The sequence below is a fragment of the Canis lupus genome, chromosome 5 (genome assembly GCF_048164855.1).
Source record: "Canis lupus baileyi chromosome 5, mCanLup2.hap1, whole genome shotgun sequence".
In the NCBI taxonomy this organism is placed as follows: domain Eukaryota; kingdom Metazoa; phylum Chordata; class Mammalia; order Carnivora; family Canidae; genus Canis; species Canis lupus.
In genome coordinates this window covers 28,116,095-28,142,220 of record NC_132842.1, presented here as the reverse complement: position 1 = coordinate 28,142,220, position 26,126 = coordinate 28,116,095, and the positions used below count along the sequence as shown (strand labels likewise).

Genomic DNA, 26,126 nt, shown 5'->3' with positions numbered 1-26,126 from the left:
CTATTTAGGGACATCCTCTTAGATTGTGTGCCTCAGGGGACTTCCTGGCTCACCTGGTCCTAATATTGGCCCTGCTGTCATTTATGTGGGGGTGGGTCCCAAGTCAGAGATAGTCTGCATTAGGAAATGCTCTGAGATTTTCAGTATCAATCTTATTTATTTATTTATTTATTTATTTATTTATTTATTTATTTAAAAAAGATTTTATTTATTTATTCATGAGAGACAGAGAGAGAGAGAGGCAGAGATACAGGCAGAGAGAGAAGCAGGCTCCATGCTGGGAAACCAATGTGAGACTAGATCCTAGGACCCCGGGATCAGAACCTGAGCCAAAGGCAGACACTCAGCCACTGAGCCAGTGAGGTGCCATATCAATCACATTAAAAAAATAATAAGAAGGAAGAAGAAGTAAGGGGAAGGGAAGGAGGTGGAAGAAAAGGAAAGGAAGGCTACACTTTTCAAAGAGTCATATTACTTCAAAACTCACTGGAATCAAGTGGAAGTTTCAGTTAAACAATTCAGAGATGTAACCAAATCCCCCCAAGGTGGTTGGCAGGGCAGGATTTAAGTCAGTGCTTCTGAGATGTCTTTAACATAATTCATGTCTAAAACAAAAATCTGCTCTGAGGAAAGGTAGCACATGTACCGAGAATTAGACATGACCAAAAAGCCTTGGCTATGCCTTTTGACTGTGACCTGGAAATGTCAGTCCCCACAGCATGAGCTGTTTGAAACTCATGGTGAGAAACCAGAACAAGCAGATATTTGCCACATCCAATCGTGCCTGTCCTGATTAAGCCATAGGGACAAAAAAAGAAATAGCATAGTTTTTTTTTTTTTTAATGTTATATATCCCTTAATCAGCAAAAGGTACTTACTAAGTTCTAACTGCACGATGTGAGATTTTAATTGCCTTAGCAAATCGGTAGCATTCAGTCTCTCCTAGTGAACCCAAACGGGCACCTATTTGACCAAACATAATATTTTAGCGGTTGGTTTAAAAGCAAACCACTAAACACAAGCCTAATGCATGTGCAGTGAAAGAAACAAAAATAATATCTACGACCTCCACGTAGTGACCCCAAGTCTTGGATTTTTTAGAGAGTCCAATTTTCAAATTTTATGTTCCACTCTCTGCTGGCCTCTGGCAGACCAGTTGGACGTACCAATGTTCCCCAAATAATGTCATATTGGCAGGGTTAGCATTACCTATGTGCCTATTTTGAGTCATCCTAGGAAGGACACTGCTTCCCAAAATATTTTTCCACATTCTCCACCTGTAGAATGTCAAAGTGGCAATAATTCCATTTCAGGACTTTAATTTAGGCCTAACTGTGGCAGACAGTCAATGTTTACCAACTCTCCTTTTCTAGAGGCCAAATGCTTCCAGACTAAGATCAGGAATCAACTTCGTCTTGGGGAGAAATGAAGTGCCAAAGAAACCAAGCATGGGAAAAAATAGACGTAAAACAACTCTCATGTCATCAAAATCCCCAAAGCTGGAACTGAGCTGAAAAACCAGGCAGTCTTATAGAGGGCCTGTCCTTTAAAGGTCACTTCTGTATGTGGCCAAGTTGGAAGACAGACAAGAAAGAAGCCCTGAAGGTGGCCTGGATGCAGGAAGGGACAGACCTGATGGCACTTGCCAGGCCCTCACAATGGAACTTTCCTGTGTCCACCAGCAGGATTTCAGAAGTGCCATGGATCATGGCTGCTCCCTATCTTCTGGTCTTCCTCCTTCAGAATGGAGGCATCCATTGGGGTTCTCTTGTCATCATTTTACTGTGGCCTTTCGTGTGTGAGTGTGCGGGGAAACTGTGTCTGTTTTAGTTCAGACATTTCCAGATCAAAAACAGTCCTATCTAATTTTGATGAAGACACCATTATCTAGACTTTGAGTCATGTGCAGAGGACTGGCCAGGATTTGGGGTTATCTACTGTGGAGAGATGGGTGTTTTCTGTGTAGGATGGGAGCAAAGGGTACCCAAAGAAGCCAAGATTGTTTTTGCTCAGCCAAAAAGCCACATGCTGCCCACATTTTGTAATGTCTCTTGTAATTGGGTCAATGCACCTGGCCAACGCACCAGAAGAAATGACCAAGGCAAGAGAGAGCCAGTGCAACGCCTCCATCACCCTCTTTGCCTGTCACTGATGTTGGACACTCCATGGTCCAGATCATGCAGCAACCAGGCGCATACCTTCCCATAAGTGAGAAAAAACTCTGATATTCTTTAACAAGGACATATTCTTTCATTGTAATAGTAGAGATAAGGCTTGGAAGACAAATGCTTCCATGAGAGGGAATGCAAGTTGTCCTATCAGGAAACAAAGGCAGACTATTTTTTGATAACAACTTTTGTTCTTGGAAGGGCAGTGATATTTTTAAATGAGGAGAAAAAAAGTAGAGGAAACACCAGAGAAGAAAGAAAGAAAAAAAAAAGAAAGAAAAGGAAAAAAAAAGGAAGCTAAATGTGTTGATCGGGAATTAGGACACATTTTATGTATTTAACTTGGCTTTGGACTGGCCCAGAATGTGCAAGTGAGGGGGAAACTGTCAAAATTGGACTTTTTATAATTGAAAAGGAGAAGAGCTCTTGGATCTACACAAAAGTCCTAAATCTATATGGGGTTATTTTAAAAGGAGAGTCTCAAATAGCTTTGTACATTGTACACTGTACTGAAGAGTAGGATATTTGTTTGATGAATTCTATCATGCTGTTTAAATACACAGAGGAAGCCTCTAGCATTTCACAGAAAAAAACAAAAGAAATAAACACTACTCCAAATTAAAATAATTCAGGTGTAGGTAGGAAAGCAAAAATGCTACCTCACTTAGAGCATAGTGTTTAAGTGTCAGAGGTCTGTAAAAACAAACCTGACAAATGTATAACTTTTGAATCACTTAGGATAGATGCAGTTATTTTAGCATTATGCCTAATGAAAGTTTAGTTGTATAAAATTGAATATAGTGAAGTGTTAAGATATTTCACCAGGATTAAGCTAATCCTTCTCTAACACAAGGAAAAATAGTTGCCAATAAACTCTCTATTTTTAACAGCCACTTGAGAAAGACAAGATGAGACTTATAAAAATCCCTTTCAAGAAGTTTTCCAGTACAATAACAGTTTACACCCAACACATACATAAATACATTTAAAAAAACTTTGCCTCTGCCAAGTTACAAAGTCTGACTTGTCAGAGTTACATCATGTTTTTCAAGCATGTTTGAAATGAAACTTGTCATACATCAGACTTCAGTGAATCTAGAAAGGACTGTCCTTTTTTTAGAAACTTAATGGGCTGCTTTTCCTTTGAGTTTTCCAAAGAATTATTTTAGTATCAGAATTCCACACATGGAACAAGAAGCAATGGGTTTTGTTGCATTTTGGGGAATACACTGTTTTTACTCAATCCCATGTACAACGGGCCTTCCTCAAGCCTTTATAATGTTGGGATGAGAACACAGAGATAAAACCACTATAGAGAATATGCTTTGAATCTGAGCCCTTCAGTATGGATTTTCCATATGTTAGTGTCAAGCTGAATCATGAACTGGCATGGCCAGAGCAGGAGAATCTGATTCTGGATTTGAAGATTTGCTTGTGGGAAAGAAAATTCAGTGAATGATGAGGGTAAAGGAGCAGAGACGAGGCAATCCTGGAAGAGCTGGCCTGATAGCAAGGATTCATTTGAAAATAAAAGATCTATCTAAAAACAGGTTAAAGTTGTATTCTCTGCATGTTGGTTTTGCCAACATATTCTGTGGTTTAGGAAGGTGGGCTCTGGAATCAGAATGGCTGGGATCACAATTCAGCACATTAATTTAGAACAGTATGATGATTTGGGAAATGTCTCCAAACCTCCCTGATCCTGTTCTTAATTTTTAAAATAATCTCCTAAACATTTTCTTTATAGAACTTATCACTATTTGAATTATGTTCTAGCTGTGAATATTCCACTGTTGCTTATCCTTAATATTATGGTGAAAACTAACGAACGTGAGTCCTTTCCGTGCAGCTCGTCATTGTTTTGTCAGCCTCTTTCCCTGTGTCAGCATTTCATTGGCACTCAGTAGAAGCTAAATAAATGAATGAGTGAATGGCTGAATGGAATTTTCTGATATATCCATCATTATTACAGTAGGGAAGTATCTGGCATCAGGGTGATCTTATTAGTTATGGCCTTGGACTGACCAAGTGAGCTTTTCAAAATGTAGTCTTTTCTGAAATTAAGTCCTAACTTTTCTTTGCTTAAAAACTTGCTCTGTTTGAATGGACATTGCTAAGATTTGCTTTTGTGATTCCTTTCCTTTGGTTCAGGAGCCCAGGAGTACTTTCCTGTCTACACATTCTTCCTATAGGTGAATTAATGGATGCACTCCATTTCTTATCTAATCTTGATGGCTTGGAATTCATTTTATCTGTTAAAATGCTTTGAGTATTTTAATTGGATCCAATAACTTTTTAGGTGAGAGAGAGAGTGTGCATGTGCATGGGGGGAGGGACAAAGAGAGTAGGAGAGAGAATCCCAAGTGGGTTCCATTCTCAGAGTGGAGCCCTACACAGGGCTCGATCTCATCACTCTGAGATCATGATCTGAGCAGAAATCAAGAGTCAGATGCCTAACCGACTGAGCCACCCAGGCACCCCTGATTCATTAACTTTTAATTTTAAAGTTTCTCCAATGCCAGTTCCCATTACTTAAGAGGTAGAAATAAGTATTTCCATGTATCCCTGTATGCAAACGGTACTAGTGTGTCTATATTTGATCATAGATTTATTTGTAGCAATAAATATAATTCTTGAGTCTAATTGCTTAAATAATGTACATTGTTGTCTTAGAACCTTATGAATGATGAGGAGGAATTAAAGGTAGGTTTGTTTCACAAAAAAGAGATACAATTTTACTTCCTGGGTCATATTTCTGATAACATACATGGCAATTTTCTAGGTATTATGATCCTGTACTAGATAATACAGTAACTAACAAGGTTGAATTGAGCCTGGTTGAAGTCTCTTAAACTAACAACAAAGGATGGCCTGACCAATACATTTAATTGTTCCTTCCTCTGTCATCTGCTATCCAACATCTATCTTCCAATTCTTTGGTTTTTTTTGGGGGGGGGGATGGAAGGGGCAGGGGAGTGACACAGTGGAGACAGAGGCACATTGGGGGAGGGAGAGGCTGGGACTTTCCTGGGGTGTGGTGAGGCTGATCCTGAAGGACACATGCACATAGGTCGGCTCACGCATAACGATAGACACATGCATTCCCTAGTAGAAGGTAGGTCTTTGGAGCTCTGGGCTACTTGGCTTCCTGCTGGGCTCCTGCTGCTAGACCACCAGCAAACCACTGGACCTCCCCTGTGCATGCTCCATGGGACTACTGCAAAAGCCAGAACCAGCTGCCATTTGCACTGCTACCATTGTCCCTGAGGGGGGTGCCCCATTCCTGGAAGTATTGCAATGCCAGGTTCATGCAACGGGTGGCTGGAGCAGGCTCCTCTTCCAACTTCTTGCTCCAAAAATCCACTTAATATATTATCCTTGGATGTATCAGATCTTAAACTCATAAGAACTTGATCTTAGCCAAAAGGCCAGGAAGTGATTATCTTCCAATTCTTAATCCCAAACTCATATGTGTCAATCTTAGATTACCAACTCTGAAGTATGCAAGTATAAGCATGTTTCATTATCTCAAGACCTCCTTCGACTGATAGATATTTCTGAATCGTCAACTTCTTCACCTTCACTGGTAAGCATATCGGGCAAATGAGATGATTGGAACTCCCCAAATTCTGGTTTATCTTTGCAAGATATTTGTAACAGATGTGGCTTAAGACTCTTTCACAATGCCTACATTAGCCAAAGCAATTGCCACTCGAAGTTGTTAGGGATTGCGTTTTTAAAACAAATCATCTGAAATTGCAAAATGACTCTCTAGTGTTGAAGATCTATGAACTTTGTATGGAGATTCTCTGCAGTAGACAATGATTTTTCAGTTTCAGTTAAAAAAAAAAAAGATATTGAAGAAGACTTCTCTTTGGTAGTCTCAGTGTTTCTTGAAAAACTATACTAATAAGTGCGATTTTGTCTTTATGACCCTCAAGCCTGGACTTCTGCATTTGTTTATAGTCAAGTAACCTCCAATTGGATTAACCTTGTTGTGGATAACTATGTACCCTGGATAAAACATAAGAAAAAAAAAAAAAAAACAACTATGTGAGGGCATTGGAAGGAAAGCCGAAGCAGAGGGATCCAGGAGGCAATTTGATGCTGGGAGAAGGGAACTGTGTGGTGTGAGTTTCCTTTTCTTATAGCTTTGAGACTACTGGCGGTCCCCAGTCTGCATCGTGTTCAGCAGTTACAACTCAGTGGAAACCCCCAGATGTCTTGGTGTGAGGAATGAGTTGAGAGTTTGCAGCAACCAGAGGTGCTGGAAAATGAGAAGGTAAAGCAGAGAGTCAGATTTTTCGGGTACAACCTTATAGTTTGTTATTGTGACTAATGGATGACTCTGGTACAACAGGTCACAGTGAATATCTATTGGGAAAATGTGCTACACCAAAATAGCACGGAAGATTATAAATCAGTATAATTCAATATCCACACTGATGACTGTCCAATAGCTAGAATATATGGTACTTCATGTGCTGAGAGAAATGCAATCTTCCCTTCTCAAAATACAAAAGATGCATATATATTTAAGATTTTAGAAACAGACTTCTGATTCTGTACCTATAACTAATCTTTTTTCATATGGTAAAGCAGTGTGGAAACACCCATTTTTAAGGGTAAGGTCTTGCCTTACCCTTTCATTCATTGCCTTACCCAATTCATTGACTAGTAAACCAGTGTTGCACTTGACTTTACAAAGGAGATTTTTTTTTAAAGATTTTATTTATTTATTCATCACACACACACACACACACACACACACACACACACACACACACAGAGGCAGAGACACGAGGCAGAGGGAGAAGCAGGCTCCGTGCAGGGAACCAGACGTGGGACTTGATCCTGGGTCTCCAGGATCACACCCCGGGCTGAAGGCGGCGCTAAACCGCTGAGCCACCAGGGCTGCCCTACAAAGGAGATTTTTAAAAAATAATTCATCACTTTTTCCTTTGCATTTCTAACATCAACACACTGACGATCCTGGCTGAGCCACTCTGTTTAAATTTCTATCATGATTTCCCCCGTGGATCTTGAATTTTTCATCTACTGACTGACTTGTCCAAAGAATTCATCAGACAGCACCTGTCTCTCTAATTGACCTGCTACTCTGCTTCCTAACTTGATTTAATTACAGTTCTTTCAGAGCTTCTCTTGTTTCTCACATCAATTTAGAATTTATGTCTTTCGTTAATATACAAGTCACCTTCCTGCATGATGTGGCATCCACACGGAGGGGAGTGCAGGTTGAGGGCTAATAGATACTTAACAATTGTTGAATGAATGAATGAATGAACAGATGCATAATTAAATTTCTTATGAAAAAAGCAGGCCATGTTAAAGAGGCTGGAAAGGAAGTTATTTCACTGGTCAGAATTTTCCCTGCTACATTCAGGCAACAGACTTAATCTATCAGAAGAGCTCTGGAGGATTCCTTGCCTCCTTTTCTTTGGAATATCATATTTTTGGTCTTCAGGGAAACAACAGAACTGCACCTACCTCCTCCCACCTTGCTGAAGAGGAGACAACAGGCTGAAGACACACAGACTGGTTCAAATTTTGGTTCTGCCGCTTGTTATCCATGGAACCTTCTGCCGGTGACTGACCTCTGCTGAATCTGTCTCCTGGGTCTTTAAAGAGAATGGGTGGCCCTGGGGATGAAATGAAACAAAAAGACATTTCTAGTCAAATAATACCTGGGGCACAGTAATAATTATAGCAGTCTTGTTGAGTTTTCCTATGGGTTAGGCAATTTATACACATTTTTAAAAAGATTTTATTTATTTATTCATAATAGACTCACACACACACAGAGGCAGAGACACAGGCAGAGGTAGAAGCAGGCTCCATGCAGGGAGCCCCATATGGGACTCGATCCCGGACTCCAGGATCACACCCTGAACCAAAGACAGGTGCTAAATTGCTGAGCCACCCAGGGATACCCAGCAATTCATACACATTATGTCAGATAATGCTCACAGTTGGTAGGGACTATCTTTAGGTTCATTTAACAGAGAAAAACAAAGATTTAAAATGTGGTCATTTGCCAGCCAGATTTCTGTAATTGGCCTGCAAAGTCTGCGTCTGTCACCACTTTCCCATGCCACCTCCTTGAGAAGAAGTCAGGAGTTGAAAGTAGTTATCACCATCATCATCATAGTGTGTAGGTATCTTATTTATGAAACAGTGGAGCATCACATATTCTTGTTTTAAAACATGACTAAGATACAAATGCAATGAAACGCCGGGACACCTGCACCCCGATGTTTCTAGCAGCAATGGCCACGATAGCCAAACTGTGGAAGGAGCCTCAGTGTCCAACAAAAGATGACTGGATAAAGAAGATGTAGTTTATGTATACAATGGAATATTACTCAGCCATTAGAAAGGATGAATACCTACCATTTGCTTCAACGTGGATGGAACTGGAGGGTATTATGCTGAGTGAAGTAAGTCAGTCGGAGAAGGACAAACATTATATGTTCTCATTCATTTGGGGAATATAAATAATAGTGAAAGGGAATATAAGGGAAGGGAGAAGAAATGTGTGGGAAATATCAGAAAGGAAGACAGAACGTAAAGACTGCTAACTCTGGGGTGGTAGAAGGGGAGGAGGGCGGGGGGTGGGAGTGAATGGGTGATGGGCACTGGGGGTTATTCTGTATGTTAGTAAATTGAACACCAATAAAAAATAAATTAAAAAAAAAGAGAAAAAAAATAAAAAAAAATAAAACATGACTATAATCAACTACATGGCACTTGGGAGACGGGATCGGGAAGTGTTTGAGGTTACCATTAACCCAAAGTTTGTCAAGATCTCTCTGTGATGACATGGTCTTTATGAAGTCAGCAAAAAGCTGCGTGTTCACAATACATGAACCAGAGAATTTTCCCCCCCAAAGTACTGTTTTTTAACCTGCCTGCTAACTCCATAATTTAAGAATTTATGCCTGTATATGTCATAAAGATGTTTAGAATATGCTTAAATCAATAAAGATAAATGTTCCTGGGGGTAACCATATTCAGAACATGACTTGTTTTTAAGATCTCAGCAAAAACAGCTCCCTCCCTCCCCCACAAAAAGACAAAAAACAAAAAACAACAAAAAAAAAACACCCTACCTAAACCCAGTGTTATCTATAGGACACTGTCAACATGGAAACGTTAGGGGTTGGGTCAGTCATGGTAATGTTTGAGATTCTGGCTGCAGGATGTCTACTTTTATCTGATAGACTGGATACCCCAATAAAGGGCTGCCCTTCCACTTCACCTCTGCTTGGCAAATGCATATAAAAAGGGATATCCTGAAAAGTGACATTTTTTAGAGACGTTACTGTTCATTGGCTTTAAGGATTGCTTGATAGAAGACAAGCTCTTGCCCTTTAACTCCACCGCCATGCTCCGAGGCTGGATCCATCAATTTTCTCTTTCCATAAAGATGTCTTAGCTGTCTCTTGAACTAATTTATGTTTCTGTTCTTATTTGGCAATTTACTTTCCTGGTTTAACATCCCAAACAAACAAAAACAGCATTTCTGGAATTTCTTCACTGTCCTTAATTTATACCATCTCTTAAAGTTCGCATCACAGATTCTATATGATTTCTACTTCTTTATCAAATGATCCAGAGCCTTCCTAATTTGCAACGTGCTGTGGTGGGAGCATTTCTTGTCACCATTAGAAGCTCAGTGAGATTGTGTGTTAGTGGTTTTCACGTGTTAGATATGGAAATTGAAAATATTGAGATTAGGAAGAGAGTCTTCTATAGCTTTAGATTTCTAAAAATAAATAGTATGAACTAAAAACCATTAAGGGGTCAAGATTATGGTATTGCTTTCAAATACAGAAAGAAGTTTTACACTGGTATCGAAGTGGTGGGTTTCTATTTTAATCATATTTATGAGCACCTTCTCTTGACCCCTATTTATTAAATTTATAGTATAATTTGTACTTCTATGTAGGCTCAGTGAGGGCAGGGAGGTCAAATATATCATTAAAAATTCTGAATTTTAATCTTGCAATTTACATCTGACACAGTTGAATATATGAAGACATGAAGCAGCGTTTTTATAATTCTATTTTTTTTTTACCTCTGCAGCATGATTTCATTGTAGTATAGATAAGCCTTAAATGGTTGTTAAGAAGATGTTGAGTATTGTTTAGCTGTTGCAAACAGCAAAACAAATATACCCTGAGCTTTCTCTCTAAAGTATTTGATTTTATTTGGGTACAGAAGAATTACTTCGGATGTTGTTAGATTTAAAATGTTTACCAACATATCTTAAGGCTAAAGCTTGTGATGTACGTGGTTGTCCTTGTCGGTAAAAGGGTGTTTCTTTAAAAAAAATTTTTTTAAAGATTTTATTTGTTTATTTGAGAGAGAGAGAGAGAGAGCATACAGAGAGGAGACAGAGAAGTAGGCTCCCCGCTGAGCAGAGAGACTGAAATGGGGCTCCATCCCAGGACCCTGAGATCATGACTTGAGCTGAAGGCAGACATTTCACCAACTAAGCCACTCTGGTGCCCCAGAAGGTGTTTCTTTATTTTTTTCCCTCAGTTTAACTGAAATTGTGAGGAAATCCAGACTACCAATGCCAAAAGGCACACAAAGCAATATAATGGGTCAGGTTTTCTAAAACAGTGGCTACCTGGTTCGGAATAACTAGGGCTTGGAAATCTGTATCCTTATCTTCCATTTATTTGGATCCATCATTTTCCCTATTTGACTTACTGAATAATTTCAGAGTTGTACATCTTTGGCTGCAAGTTTACTGGTCCAGTGATGGACCTCTGATGTTAGCTAGGCCAATTAGAATCCTTCTTTTGGTTTTCCCAACTGGTACCAATGAAAAGAATCCATTCTTTGCTAGTAGTAGTAGCTAAATGGGGTACGGTTCACAGGTGGTTAGTGGCTGCGGTAGACAGACTTTATGGTGGCCCCACAACCCTGGTTCTGGTTTTCATGTGCTCATATAATCCACTCCCTTTGAGTGTGAGCAGGATCTATGAATTGCTGCTAACCATTGAGTATGGTGAGGATGATGGATGCCACTCTTGAGATTATATTAATAATCTAAGAGCCCATCTGGGGCTGCCTAGAATGCTAGGAATTGGCTACTCATAATGGTATTGGTTTAGATAGATACATTAGAATCTTTCCCTAGTTTAAACTGACATTTTGGAGTCAAGAATAGGCTAAATTTAAAAGTAAACATATAAATAGCATTGGCTAGACCCTTTTGACTTAATTTAATCTTGTTTCATTTCATGAATTTTGGTCATTCAAGTGTAAAGACTTATGGCAAGCCCCTAGCCCCCTTTCTTTTTTTTTTTCAGATCGCTTTTCTAAAATTTCAGTCTGAATACAATTCATTTCAATTATCAAAATTACTATGTCCTTGCTATTCAGTAAATAGCACTAATTATTTGGTTAAAAAATTCCTAAATGCCTTTCCTAGGCTCCTCATACACCATAGATAACAGAAATATTGTGAAACACAAAGTCATCATATCAGCATAAACTATGAGAATGTCATTTGATTCTACAAAATTACTCAATAATATTATAGGCTTGTAGTTAATTTTATGGTTGTTACTCCTTTTATTCCTGCACATAACAGCATTGCTCAGCTGGCCCTTTCTTTTTCCTCTTTGGTCCAAAAGTGCTAGGAGTTGTCTATTCATGGTGATTCCGGCACAGTTGTCCTAACATCAAAGTTATTCTAGAAAGACAAATATGATGGAAACCAAAGAAACGGATCAACAAAAATCTCATCCTAAATCGCACTGCATGGAGCCCATCAATGTAATGACATAAAACTGGAGAGGGTGGGGTTATGGAGACTTCCCAAGTACGTTCTGCATTTGGTTACACTTTCTGTGTTGAAGTTTGGTTTTAAGGATGATAGAGGGATGCCTGGGTGACTCAGCAGTTGGTCTGCCTTCGGCTTGGGGCATCATCCCAGGGTCTGGGGTTCAAGTGCTGCATCAGGCTCCTTGCGGGGAGCCTGCTTCTCCCTCTTCCTATGCCTCTCATGAATGAATAAATAAAATCTTTAAAAAAAAAAGGCAATGAGAAAGACATAAATTGTTGAAGATCATCATCATGTATTGATTTATGTATTCATTTGAAGATTGTTTACTTAACTATTCAATACAGACAGATGAAGCACATGCTTAATAAATACTATTTGATGATAAACAAATGGGAGTCTGGAAATTTGTAGAAGAATTAAAACTCATGATATACATAGATGTTTTTATATGGATCCTTTCCCTTTCTTCAGTTGATAAATACTTTCCCTCTATGTGGTATCAGGCAAGTCCTTATGCAACAGGTCTATCAGATCATTGTGGACTATTTTTATTCCATTTAATAGATGTAGAGCTAAATATAACATCACAGAAAGGGTTACTCAGGAGATCTCCAGTTGTGTTCCCTGGGTACCACACATCCCCTATCTCAGTGGATGCTCTCACAACAAAGAAGAAACTTGGCAAATGCCCTTTGTGGAATTTAATAATAAACATTAGTGAACTGTAAAAGGCTATAATATATAAAACTAGGCAAAGAAAGGGATAGAGAATGGAGAGAAGGTCAAAGGAGAGGAAACTGCTTGCCGATTAAATGATTAAACTTAATCATTCCAGGGTAGACTTTTCCCCAGCAAACTTGCCCTCCTCACCCCATCTCCAAAGTTTTTCTCTGGACAGCAAGATGAGAAGCCAGGCCTGGGGTCATCCATTAACAAAAGACATGTCTACAGGGCTCAGGCTCTGTGCCAGTCACGGTGGTAGGTACCAGACATTTGACATGGAGCTGGAACAATGGCTCCCCACCGGCTCTCAGTGAGAAGAGATTAGCAGAGAAATAAACAAGCAATTGCAATGAAATAGGATACAGATGACAATCAGAGAAAAGTAAAGGATGTTAACAGAGGTCATCAGAGGGGAGTAACATCAGATGACTGGGGAGGGGGCATGGAAGGCTTCTTGGAGGAGGAAGTAAAAAAAAAAAAAAATGATTTCATTGCGGGACAGAAGGCCTGGAGGGAGATTGTTTCAGTGCCCTTGGAGCTGACCCTGCCAGAATTGTTGGCTAAACCCAGGAGAGACTAGCTCCAGCCACATTTTGAAAGACCTTGAAGAATTTTTTTTTCCCTTTTAATGAATCAAGTATTGTGATTTTTAATGGTTCCCTTTTATCCCAACATTTTATGAAACTTTTATTTAGTCTCTTTTTGCTTAGGCGAACGGATAGGTTCCAGTGTTTACCAAATATCAGAGCCAGAGATGCCCAAATTTTTATCTGACTTTTGTCAGACTTGAGAGTACTATATGATTGTTCACTTAGCAGCAGTCTCTAAAGAAGAAAATATTGCAACACATGCTTGAGGTTTTTTTCAATTAAACTTTAAATGAATGCAGAAATCTGGGTGCTTACTCCCTTTAAATGGTTTAAATTTTAACAATACATTTTGCATTGTGCAATAAAGAACCAGCTATAAATGCAATGAATATTTGTTTATGATGTCTTGGTGGTAATTGGGTTTAGCAAGGCATGCAGAGAGCAGTTTTCTTCAAATGACTTATTGGAAATGTAAAAGGAGGACAAGTTTCCTTTCTACAGGCAAGCTTCCTTTCTTCAATCCCAGCCATGGTATTATGAATAAATTGCAGCTCAGATTTAATACCGAGCATAAAAGACCCTTGTCCCAGATGCATGGACATAACTTATAATTACTATACTATGTAAAGTATGCTATTACTATTTGACTTACATTTGCTATAATTACTGGGTATTATTCTTAAAGTAGCTAGGAATAAATGATCATTAACAGATGATGTCCTGTGTAATTCTGATATATGATAACCAGCACAAATTTATTCTTCCCTCTGGAGGTAAAAGGCTTAGCTTATAATAACAATTTAAGAATGGGAGGGGGGATGTTTAGAATCTGCTTCCTGAGGGTTCCCTGAGCATGTTTTGCTGCTTCTATAAAATTCTGCTAGTTTATTTATTTTCCTTTAACGTGTTTTTTTTTTTTTATTTTTTTTAACAAGTGTGTGTTTTTCTAGTTAAGAATCATGATCCATCAGAACTACTTTGCCCCAGCTGTGGTTCAACTGTTTTTTTATTGCTGTAGGACGACATTCACAGGATGACACACAATTGTCTTTAAGGTTAGAGATTTCATCCATGACAACTAGGATGCTTTTTTTTCCAGTGACTGAGTTTTCACCTTCAAATCCCAGAGGTCACACAAAGGTAATGTTTTCCTTAAAACATACCTACTAAAGTGACCTAAGCCTTAACATAAACAAAATCTTTTAAAATGCAGACATCCGAAAAATCCAGGATTTCAATCCTGGCTCCCCTGTTTGAATATGAAAAGGAGAACAAGACATAATGAATTTCCTTTTGAAGCAAGACTTCTAACCCTCCTTTTCATGAAGTAACCTAATGTAATCATGCCCACCCCCATACATATCCTTAGCTTAGATTTCCTTCTTTTAATGGAAAAAAAAATCACTTGTCAACTCTAAGTACTAACTCTTATCAATTATCATCTCTTTCCATAGATGTGATGTGTTTCAACTGTGTTGACTATTAGGTCATTAAAAAGGGGAAAAAAGAAAATTCCAATCTTTCATGGCCTAAACTTTCCCCAACAATATTCTCATGGTGGCAATGCAAACATGCCTTCCACTTCTCTGACAATTTTGACTCAGCTATAAAAGTTGGTGAATGCATGTTGTCTTAAGATATGATTAAAACAGATAAGGAAGGAGGACTGAAACTAATGTTTGTTAAACGCCTACTATGTGTTGAGTGCCTTTAAAGAAATATCTTCACTATCAGTCACTTTGTTTTTAAGAGGAGGATTTAGAAAGCCTGCACCCTTAGTTTCATTTCTTAGGTGACTTGTAGTTGCCTGAACTTTGCAAAGTTCTTGCAATCCTCCTTGTAAATTCTCTGAAGGGCTGTTTGTCTCTCTAACTGGAACTGCCCAGACATGATGGACATGGAACCATAAAATCTGGATGGCCTGATTCATTGCAGGCTATCTTAGAGGTGGAACCTGTGCTTCCAGTTTCTGGATCTGAGACCAACTGAACGAGAAATGGCATTCACTGAATCTCGCCATTTAAAATAATTCTGCTATATTTCTATTGTACAGGCTTTAATTCCACAAACAGGAACCATAACTCTGAAGACACTTGAGAGGGATCTCCCATGTAAGGAAAGATCACTATTACTGATTTTGATGCCACTTGAAAGAAGGGCAACAAATTTTGTGTGGGGAGCGGGGAGGAATTGCCTTAATTCTTGCTCTCTCTCTCCTCTCCTCCTCCCCCCCCTTTTTAAGTTGAAGTGTAATTAACATACAGGGTTATGTTAGTTTCAGGTGTGCTGTGTAAAGATTCCACAATTCTATACATTCCTCATTGCTCATCCCTGTTCTTTCACTTCAAAAAATTTCTTTTGGTCACAAAAAAGTCCATATTTTTAGAAAGCATAGACGTGTAAATAAGAAAATAAAAATTAAATGCAATGTTGCCACCAGGAAATAACTACACTCATTTAGCTGTAGCTGTAAATATGTATTAAAAATTGGAGTACTATCCTATGTATTTTAAAGATTGGGATCATAATGCAAGCAGTACCAACTGAAAAACCTACTTTGCCTGAATCTTAGGTTTTTTTTTTTTTTTATCCCCATTGTAATTAGAAAAGCCTAAAATTTGACCTGGCAAGCTACTTAGTCCCAGAGGGAAAGATTTCTTTGTTTGTTTGTTATGCATTACTGAAAACATCTCCTGGTACTCTTAAATGTACTTGAAAACATGATTTTTCATGGCTGCTTAGTGTTTAGTCCTATGGACATAACACAGTTTATTTAAACATCCCCCTGTTGTTGGGCATTTAGTTTGGAACCAGTTTTTTGTTATTGTAAGTGATGCTTCAATAAATACTCTTGGAAACCCCAAGAGTAGCTTCCTGGTGTGGTTTACTGCCATGGCATAGGGTCTAGCGTACTGGCCAGCACTCAGAAGTGCCCAATAAGCATGTTTTGAATGAATTATTCATTTTTTTTCCTGAATCTCTTTTGATTTCTTTGGTACAGATTTCTAGAAATGCAATTACAGGGCCAACGTTAATAAACTTTGATGAGGCTCCAAATAGGGACCTGCAATTCACAGCTGCAGTAGCACCCAGGGGCAATGTGACTTATCGTTACGAAAGCTGATGAGTAAATGGAATTATACACACTGTATAATAGAAACATGACCTCAAGATCCTCCGTACAAGACTGGAAACACTTCTGACCTTCCCATTCTACCTGCCGGATCTAAACCAATTCAATTTCTTCTCCCTTTTATAAAATATACTCCAATGGTTTTTAAAAATGTCTCCCCTCGAATTCCTGCAAATTCTTAGTGACGATAACTCTATACTTCGGTTCCAATATATTATTTAGGTGTGTGTGTGTATGTGTGTGTCTGGCAGGTATTTTTGGCCAGCATTTCAGATGGCATGGTCTGATTTTTTTTTGACCAGACTTCAGAGTCCCTAAAGACAGGAGTTGCAGGGACGGAGAACACACATGATAAGGCTCCAACATCTGATGGCTCTGTGACTCTGTGCAAGTAACTTCCCCCTCAGTTGCCTCATCTGTCAATGCAATTAATGATACCACCCTCTCATGAATATTATAAATATTAAATGAGAAAATGTGAAAGGGAATATAAGGGAAGGGAGAAGAAATGTGTGGGAAATATCAGAAAGGGAGACAGAACGTAAAGACTGCTAACTCTGGGAAACGAACTAGGGGTGGTAGAAGGGGAAGAGGGTGGGGGGTGGGAGTGAATGGGTGACGGGCACTGGGTGTTATTCTGTATGTTAGTAAATTGAACACCAATAAAAAATAAATTAAAAAAAAAAAAAAGAAAATGTACGTAAAGAGCTTAATAATGACCAGCATGTATTAAGTGCTCAATAAATTTTGGTTCTGTTACCATCTTGATCTTGTCTGGAAGTGTAGAGACATTATTTTGGAGAGAATTTCTCCACTTAGTGAGCTGGACATGTGACCTCTGGGATCAGCATTTGCTGTCCTGTCAGGATCAAATAAACACACGGGAAGAGAATGATATAACATGTCCCAGTACTTACGTTCTTACCTCTAGGATGTGTGCTACCATTGACACCCTACTCTGGGATTCTTTCAGTGCTTCAGCAGTAATCTGTAGTCAGAAAAGTGAAAACAAACAACAGGATAGTGTTTTAAGTTCTCAAGCACCTCTGGAAGTATACCTCAAATCAAAGCACTTGTTGGACACAAAGCTGGATGTAGATTCGAGACCACTCTTTCACTGGGGGAAAACATCCTGTTGGCAATTCACCTGGCTTTCTTTTTTTAAACCATTCATAATAGCATATTTGCTCACTTTGTATTCTGGTGATATTTATTGCTTAAACCTGTTTGCCAAGACTTGGGAAAGATTTATTATACACGAAAATCTTGTTCTCTGCTCTTTGCATTTGCTGTCAAAGTACACCACCACTCAAGAACCAGGTCCCCTTTAAAAGTTCACTTAGCTTGTGGATCCTTGTCAGACTTTTATTCCAAACACCAGTTACAGAAACCCAAAATGTGACCTGGAAAGCCAGATAGCCTTATAGGGAAAGAGCTACAGTTCTCTTGGCCCCATTGATTTGTCAGTGATATTTGGGAAGTGGAAGCGTTTTTTTTTTTTTTGTTTGTTTGTTTGTTTGTTTTTGTTTTGTTTTGTTTTGTTTTTGACAAAATAAACCAAGCAGTGGTTTGGTAGTCTTCAAAAGTTGTATTTCACCACAAAAAAAGTAATTTCAGAAAAGGCTACCAGAAGCTTTGGTATCAAAAATGCTAGAAAACAAGGGTAGGAAAAGTTGGAAAGCATCTAAAGGTAAGTTTTTAAAATTCAGGATCCATATGATAAGAAATAATAAATAAAATTCAGAATCCATATGATAATAAAGGTTTAGAGGTCAAATCCTGGATTTTACATTTTTATATTTTGCTTTATAGCGAGAACAAAAACTAGACCTGGATAAAGCTTCCAGAGGTCTGATTCCTCCTATTACTATCAAGTAATCACTTTTCCAGTGAAAAATTTGTAAATGAACAGAAGGGGTATGCATGTGTCCAAAGTTCATGTCATAGAGTAACTGCTAAAACCTTTAAGACACACAGATTGAGAGATTTAGGGGGTCGCTTACCACCTGCTAGAGGAAAATCCCAGTGTGTCTCCAAGATGCAACATTAGGAGTGTATCAACCCTCTAGTAATACCCATACTTTCTCTCTTCCACTTCCTTTTTTCCTTCTTTTATGAAAAGAAGCATCACAAAAGCAAACACCAGTTTGCTGGGAACAGAGTGGTCACTGTGTTGGGGACATTTACCTAAGGAAAGGGAAAACAGAATAACAGGACAAATTTAAGCTTGCTGGGTTTTTGTTTTGTTGTTGTTGTTTTAAATAGATAATCTGGTTGTTGTTGACAAAAATTTTCCTGAAGAAGAAATCCTTATAGAGAAATAAAACATCAGGGGCATCTGGGTGGCTCAGTGATTGAGCATCTATCTGCCTTTGGCTCAGGTCGTGATCCCGGGGTCCTGGGATGGAGTCCCTTATCAGGCTCCCCATAGGGAACCTGCTTCTCCCTCTGCCTGTGTCTCTGTCTCTCTCCTGAATAAATAAATAAAATCTTAAAAAAGTAAAATAAATAAAAATAAAACATCAAAGTGACATGGCAGGTAAGCCAGTCTTGACATTGTTGCTACGCTGTAAGGAAGGAGAGGAAACTGCTCTGGGAGGTAGAACCCAGACAAGGGGAGAAGACAAGATGACACGCATGCCGAGTCTCTCTGAGACCTTTCCATGTCCGTGGATCTGGTTATCAAGGGCTCTTCCTAAACAGCACTGGTAACAGGCACCCACCCCAATCCTTCATTTCAGAAGTGTGCAGCTAACACTACATAGAACATACCATGTGGGCTTACTGAGCCTTGTGTGCAGAGACACAGCCTCTGTCTTTTGGTTTATGGCCAGGCTTAAAATTCTGGATGTTAGAAGGTTAAAAGAAGCAGTGACAATTACTGCAGGGGTAGTGTTTGCCACCACTTGGCGACGGTACAGCGAGAAGAACACTACAGCCCCTTTGGTGCTATCCAGAAGAGCTTCAGTGTAGTGATGCCACTCTTCACCTGGTCTGAAGATGACAGCATTCAGGCCCAAAGGGACAAAATACTGGTACTAAAAAACCAACTCAGAATCAGTCTGAACTCTCTCAAAACCTGTCTTGGATGTTTGATGGGTTGAGGGTTGAACCTCTTCTCTCCGCTCAGCTGCACAACTGTAGGCTTAATGCTCCAAACCCGGTCCCTTTTCTGTGAAATGAAGAGAGTAATGCTGCCTTTAAGAGTTGTCTTAAGGAGCAAATGAAATTGCCTGAGAAATGAAATCTGTGAAGGCCAACTGCTTCCCTAGTGCCAAGTAAGTAATGGGCACTCAGAAAAATGGTGACAGTTACAACCATCTCCCCAATGGCTGCCGTTCCTCAGTAGAGCTGGACCCTTGGGTTGTGGGTCTCAGAAAAACATCTTGTTTCCTTAATTATATATCATTCAATTTTTAGGAAATGTAAGTCTTCTTTGGAATATTAAAGAAGTCTTATCATGACCATCAGACTCTGCTGCTATTCTACATTTTGAACATGAGGAATTTGCTTATGAAGGAGCTGAACCTACACCTTTGCATGGTTGGGTGGTCATGGCGCCCATCATGGCGTGATGTTTGGTGATGCCACGGCTACTGCTATGGTTACTGAACACACTTGTATCTATCAGAAGGACTTCTGGAAATCAGCGTACAGAATCCAAAGACACGAGGATCACACATTATGCTTTATTGGGGGAATACTCAAATTGCAAATCATGTATAGAGAGGCCAGGCCTCTGTTAAAAACTAACTTGAAATGGCATTCTTTGGAAATATCAGGGATGTTGTCTTATAGAGAAAGTCATATGGGGAAACCCGCAGAGCATTTGGTGAGAAAGCAGAAAGAGGGGACTCTCCATGGAAGATTCTCATTTGGCTTTGGCTAAATTAGAGACACTGACTCATAGCCTCTTCCTAACTTATCATTTTTTTTTTTGAAAAATGTAATAAAAACACAAGTATCTGGTGTTCTTGGGCTTTGCTATTGTTATTATTTTGTAAACACAGAGGATTTGTTCATACTTTGTGAGACACTGAATTAATTTTCCATTCTTTCCCCATCACCTTCCACTTAGGCTTGTTAATCCTTTTGACTTTGATTATTGTAAACATTCATAAAATTAACATTTTAAGTGGTCATTTTTTATAAGTATCTGTTTAGTTTACAACTGCAAATAAAGCTTAGGAAAAATCTTTCTAATAGCTGCTATTATTTTTTACAGGGTAGAAATAATGTTGCTTGCACTTGTAGTGACATCAAGTCAATGGTATTTATTTTCTCTGGATGACAGGCCGGAGCAAAATGAAACTGTCCTTTCTAGTTTGGAGACTTACCATTGTCTATGGGATTAAGTTCAAACTCCTTGAAACTTGTCTTTCTCCACAAAATTGACCATGTTGTTCTTTGTAACTATACTAAACCCTGTAAGGATGTTTATATTGCATTTGTACAATTTTATTATAATTATCTGCACATATCTTTAGTTCTTTTTAAATTTCTTTCAGTAATATTTTGTAGTTTACAGTATGTAAATCTTGCATTTCTTTTGTTAAATCTACTTCCAAGTATTTAATTATTTTGTTGCTATCATAAATTGAACTGTTTTTTGAATTTTGTTTTCAGGTTGTTCATTGATAGTGTATAGAAATACAATTGATTTTTGTGTATTGATATTGCATTGCAACCTTGCTGAACTGATTTATTAGCTCTAATAATTTTGGGTGGATTCTTTAGAATTCTCTGCATCATAAATATATACAGAAATGTGCAAATAGTTTTACTGCTTCCTTTCCAATCTGTATTCCTTTCCTTTCTTTCTTTCTTTTTTTTTTTTTTTGGTCTAATTGCCAGAGTTTTTAAAAGTATGCTGAATGTTGAAAAGTATCCTTTGTTCTCTGTGAACATTAAATGAGTTATTTATTTGTTTGATTATTTGAAAAGTAAGAAATGTTATCTTAATTTAAATGTCTTCCAGTCCTGAAGACTAATTTTTTATATGCTTATTGGACATTTGTCTTCTTTTTCTTATTAAAGATTTTATTTGTTTACTTTAGAGAGAGTAAGGGAGAGCACAGAGGGAGAGGGAGAAGCAGACTCCACGCTGATCAGGGACCCCAATGCAGAGCTTGATCCCAGGACCTCGAGATCATGACCCGAGCCCAAGGCAGACACAACAACACATTGAGCCAGGTGCCCCTGAATATTTGTATTTCTTAGGAAGTTCCTTTTATCACCTATCCCCATGTGTCATTTTTTTCCATTAGTTGGAATTTATATATTAAGAATAATCGCCCTTTGGTGGTGAAATAAATGATACTATATTTACTCTGTTGTAATTTCATTTACATTATTTTTCTGATACATAGATGTATTTACTATGTGTCTATGTTTCCTACTTGGCAGTCATTTGATCTGTAGATTCAACTATGGGTGTCAAACCTAGGAAGTGTTCCTCTACTTCCTCCACTTGTGATTATATCACAATTCACCCATTATGGTGGTTGTTCTGTAAATATGTTATTTTTGAGAACACGCATTTGAATACTCAAAAATATTTCAGATATGTGAGCTCATAAGCCGTTATGATACACGGAGCAGACTAGAACTGCTTATGGAAAGTGTGTTGTCAGGTGACTCCCAAGGCTGTGTTTCCTGCAGCCTCCTTTCCTGGGCAAGAGCTGAGAACATTCCCCTAGATGGAGTCTTAGCAGTTTGCTTCCCGGTCAATTTCCTCGGAGAAAATGCCACCTTTGCTGACTCTAATCACAAATACAATCCAATTAAAAGCTATTATGTTAATGTGAATAGAGAGGGAGATAAAACAAGACAGTGAAATGTTTCATTTAGGCCCAAATGAGTTGATTTCTCAGGGCATAAAGAATCCCCTTTAGGTTGGCTGCTGCAGTGACACAAGAAACATGCAAACCAAGCTACTGATTAAAATCTGGGAAAGAGAGATAAAAGGTTTATCAGTGTGACAAGGGCTGGTTGATGGACTATTAGATGACACGTTTGTATGTTTGCTTTAAAACCTTTTGGCTCCTGTCACATATTGTCATTGAAAAAACTGCCCTGTTCCAGTAGGTTCATACAGCGCTTATCTGGAAAACAAAATTGATGTACAGTGCCGTGACAATGACAGCATCATTTCTCTATGCACATACCACTTTGTATATTTGATGAAGGTGGCCTAAAGGAGGAAGTTATAACAATAAGAGTTGTTGACTTCTTTCCCAGGATTACTGAACTCAGTGATGGAGTATTGCTCTTTGAGAATAACAATCTCCATTGAAGAATAGAGAAAAAGTTGACTTTCGAAGGTTGCATTCTTTTGTTCCTTTCAATTTTAAATCACATTGCTATCTGTATGGAAGAAACATTCAGGGTTTTACATAACCAATTTCCCCCCATGGAATTACATAACCAATTCCTCCCCATGGAAGGGGAGAAATTAACATGGGTTATATTAATTCTTAAATAATTTGGTTTGGGGTCTGTATCTCATCCCAATTCCACATAAGATTACAATTTCCAGTAGGTTAATGAAATAGATTTGTCATATGAAATCTATTCCATTATGTATCATCTAGAGCATATTTTCCATTTGTTTTTATCTTCTTCTCTGCTTTTCTGAGTAAGATATTGTAAATTTCCTGAGGTACCAGAAGTATGGTAGCTGAGGTGGAGACCACAGTTGTCTACTGAAATCAATTTTACTTCATTTTGATGTGAAACAGAGGACCCAGGCATATTTCTGGAAGGCTAGACTATACCTCCCAGGCACCCTTGCTTCCTTGAGGCCCTGAGACTAGCTAGGTTCCAGATAGTCAAATGTTAGAAACAATGATAGATGTCTCTTCCCGATCAGACCCATCCGTATTTCCCACATGCCACTTCCATGGTAACATCTGGTGGTTCTGTTGAAGAACTAAAGAAAACTGAAGAGTATTTGTAACTAGAGACAAAGGAGAAGATTGGGAACATGATGAAGAGGGACAAGAATAAATTTGAAAAAACACCAACGACAAGGAGGAGAGATACAATGACAATTTCCTGAAAGTTCTGTCACACAAACATAACTCACTGAAAAATATTCTGTATCAAAAGTTGTTGTGTAATTTGCTCCTGAATCATAGATTGAGATTGAAAAATGCTTCCTGACAGATAAAAGATAGATAAAAGTGCTTTTTAATAGCTAAAAATACCACTCATTTTGTGTCCTAATTTCTCTCAGTACATTAAAAAAAAAAACAAACTCAAGTCTTATACAATATCTGAAGATCTCACTGCTTCTGAGTTGTACTTTAATTAATTTTGAAAAGTAAAACCAAATTTGCAAAGGGGTGTTTGAGCTAGAAGCATCAAATAGTACCAGTGAATGGAATGCTTTTATTTGTCATTTCGATTCAATCCAAAAATTTTAGATTCTCTGTTGGAATGACCATGTTGTCATTCACCTTTTGGGTCTGAAATAAAGCTTTCTTTTATTTATTTATTTATTTTTTTTAGTGGGTGGGAGGAGGGGCAGAGAGAAAAGGAGAGAGAGAATCTCAGGCTGGATCCACGCTCAGCACAGAGCCCAACATGGGGCTTAATCTCAAGACCCTAAGATCAGGACTTAAGCTGAAATCAAGAGTCAGACTGAGTCACTCAGGCGCCCCTAAAATGTTCATTTAAAATAAACCCCGTGAGTGATAAGATCTTATTATCTTATTATCTTATCCTTAATCTTATAGATTTGGATTGTAGTCAGCCCCGTGTGACTCTGAGTGACACTAAGAAAGGATAGCATACATATGTTTGCTGTTTATTCAGCACCTGGCATATGTCTGTTATGTAGCAGGCACTCAAAAGATTTTCCTTGACCAACTACCTCAATGTATAAAAAAGCAGGAAACCATCATCTGATCTTGCCTTTCTCTGTAGACATAGAAGCCTCAGCCAAATATTGAAGAGAAACACCAAAAAGAGACAGCTTCAAATTTGAAAGGGATTGAACGGCACTTAGATTTGCATTCATAGCATCTGTCAGGAAGGAAGAGCTTTGCAAGAGTTTGCTGCGGAAGGCATCAGTAGTAAGTTTAGGTCTGCTGCTCCCTGTCAGAAATTGTTACCCAACTTCTGCTTTTGACTGAAGTTTGATGATACCTACTTGCTTCCACTAAGATTTTAAGCACACACGTGGTAGTTTGTTTTGCTAGCACAGTGATGATGTAATATAATTCTTTCATGCTGAAAGGGGTCATTGGTACAAAATGTGGAGCAAGGCAGAGGTGGGCTTAGCATGCATCCAACCCTGCTAAACAGTGATCTGGGAACATTTGTCTTCAGCTTTCTTAGTGTATATGCTATCAGTGTTTGACATGGGGCATTCAGGTATGGGGGCTAGCCAAAGACATTTCGAGAAGAATAGTCACAGCCAGGCTAAAGCTCACTGGGTAGTTCTGGTTTACACTTAAGTTCATTGATTTACTCATTCACTCACTCACTCATCCATTCAAAGTTATTTATTGAGCCAGAATTTTAGAGCCAATATATCTTTGCCAGGCACTGCATAGTAATATTCAGGAAATTATAAGTTCAATGTCATTGCACTCAAGTTGCTGTAAGTCAGGCAAAGGAAATATCCCTGCTACTAGACGGAATTTCTCAGGACCATAAAAAAATGTATAAAAAAAGAGCTAAAGAAGTTTGGAAAAGTTGAGGGTGTTGCCTGGTATGTAGGGTTTATATGGAAATAAGTGTTTGATAATAATATATACACCAAAGATGTCCTCAACACACTATTGAAGGGCAAAGAGGACACTATCAATATACCTATTTCCTTCTTTCCATCCCTTCTGCACTGCACAAATCTGGAAAAGTATCTCTCAAGCTCATTAAACACTTACCTCCTAACTGTAGTTCAAAATAGTGTTCCATTCTGTACATGGAAAAAAATATGGTGAGGGAAATATCTAACTTTGCACATTTTTATAATCTCCCTTTACCACAATAATGGTTAATATCTGTCATTCATAATATCAATATATATTGCATGAAACATATCCTAGGGTGCTTGTGAATGCTATATATACTATACTTGGTGATGTTCTGTGTCAGAGCACCATGGCGCCCTTCGTTGGACAGGTGACTGGTAGATACTGAGGAACTATTATGTTCCTCATATGCAAGGCCTGATTTGGGCTCTCCCGGAAGAATGTGAGTGAGGTAAAAATCCGACTGCTGTTGACTCTACTAATCACATAATAACAGAGCATAGGAAGTTTTAAAGGTGCAATGTGATACTTGCAAATTGCTTCACAAAAGGCCAACTGTCTCTTTTGGGATTTAGGCCACTGTTTTAACAAGTTTGAGTAGATCTGCATTCCTAGTGCCCTGCCACAGAGTGCTAATCCCACTCTACCACTGAAAGGATATGCACTGCAGAAATTGCTATCAAAATGGGAAGGTACTATGTGTCTACAGGTTATCTTTATGTGGCTCACTGCACTGCCCAAGGGATGGGGAACTGGTAGATTTCTTAGAAGTCAGATGTATAAGGAAAAAAAGTGAAGGCCCAGACTGCCAGCTCAGGTGTGTCACAATATACTGGAGGACAGTACAAAGGAAAATTAAATATTCTTCACCACATGAAGAAGGAAATCTATACTGTCTCAAATTTCTACCATGTGTATAGGGCAGAG

At 38.6% G+C, this 26,126-nt stretch overlaps 1 long non-coding RNA gene and 1 pseudogene across 1 annotated transcript; both read right to left on the bottom strand.

The window, feature by feature from the left end:
- Window positions 1–4,781: 4,781 nt before the first annotated feature.
- Window positions 4,782–8,862, bottom strand: LOC140632909 (uncharacterized). Its single transcript, XR_012030553.1, has 3 exons — window positions 8,580–8,862; window positions 7,677–7,828; window positions 4,782–6,435 (listed from the first exon to the last, which is right to left on the bottom strand). It is a non-coding gene; the product is annotated as an uncharacterized lncRNA (long non-coding RNA).
- Window positions 5,436–5,608, bottom strand: LOC140634523 (U2 spliceosomal RNA; annotated as a pseudogene).
- Window positions 8,863–26,126: the final 17,264 nt, after the last annotated feature.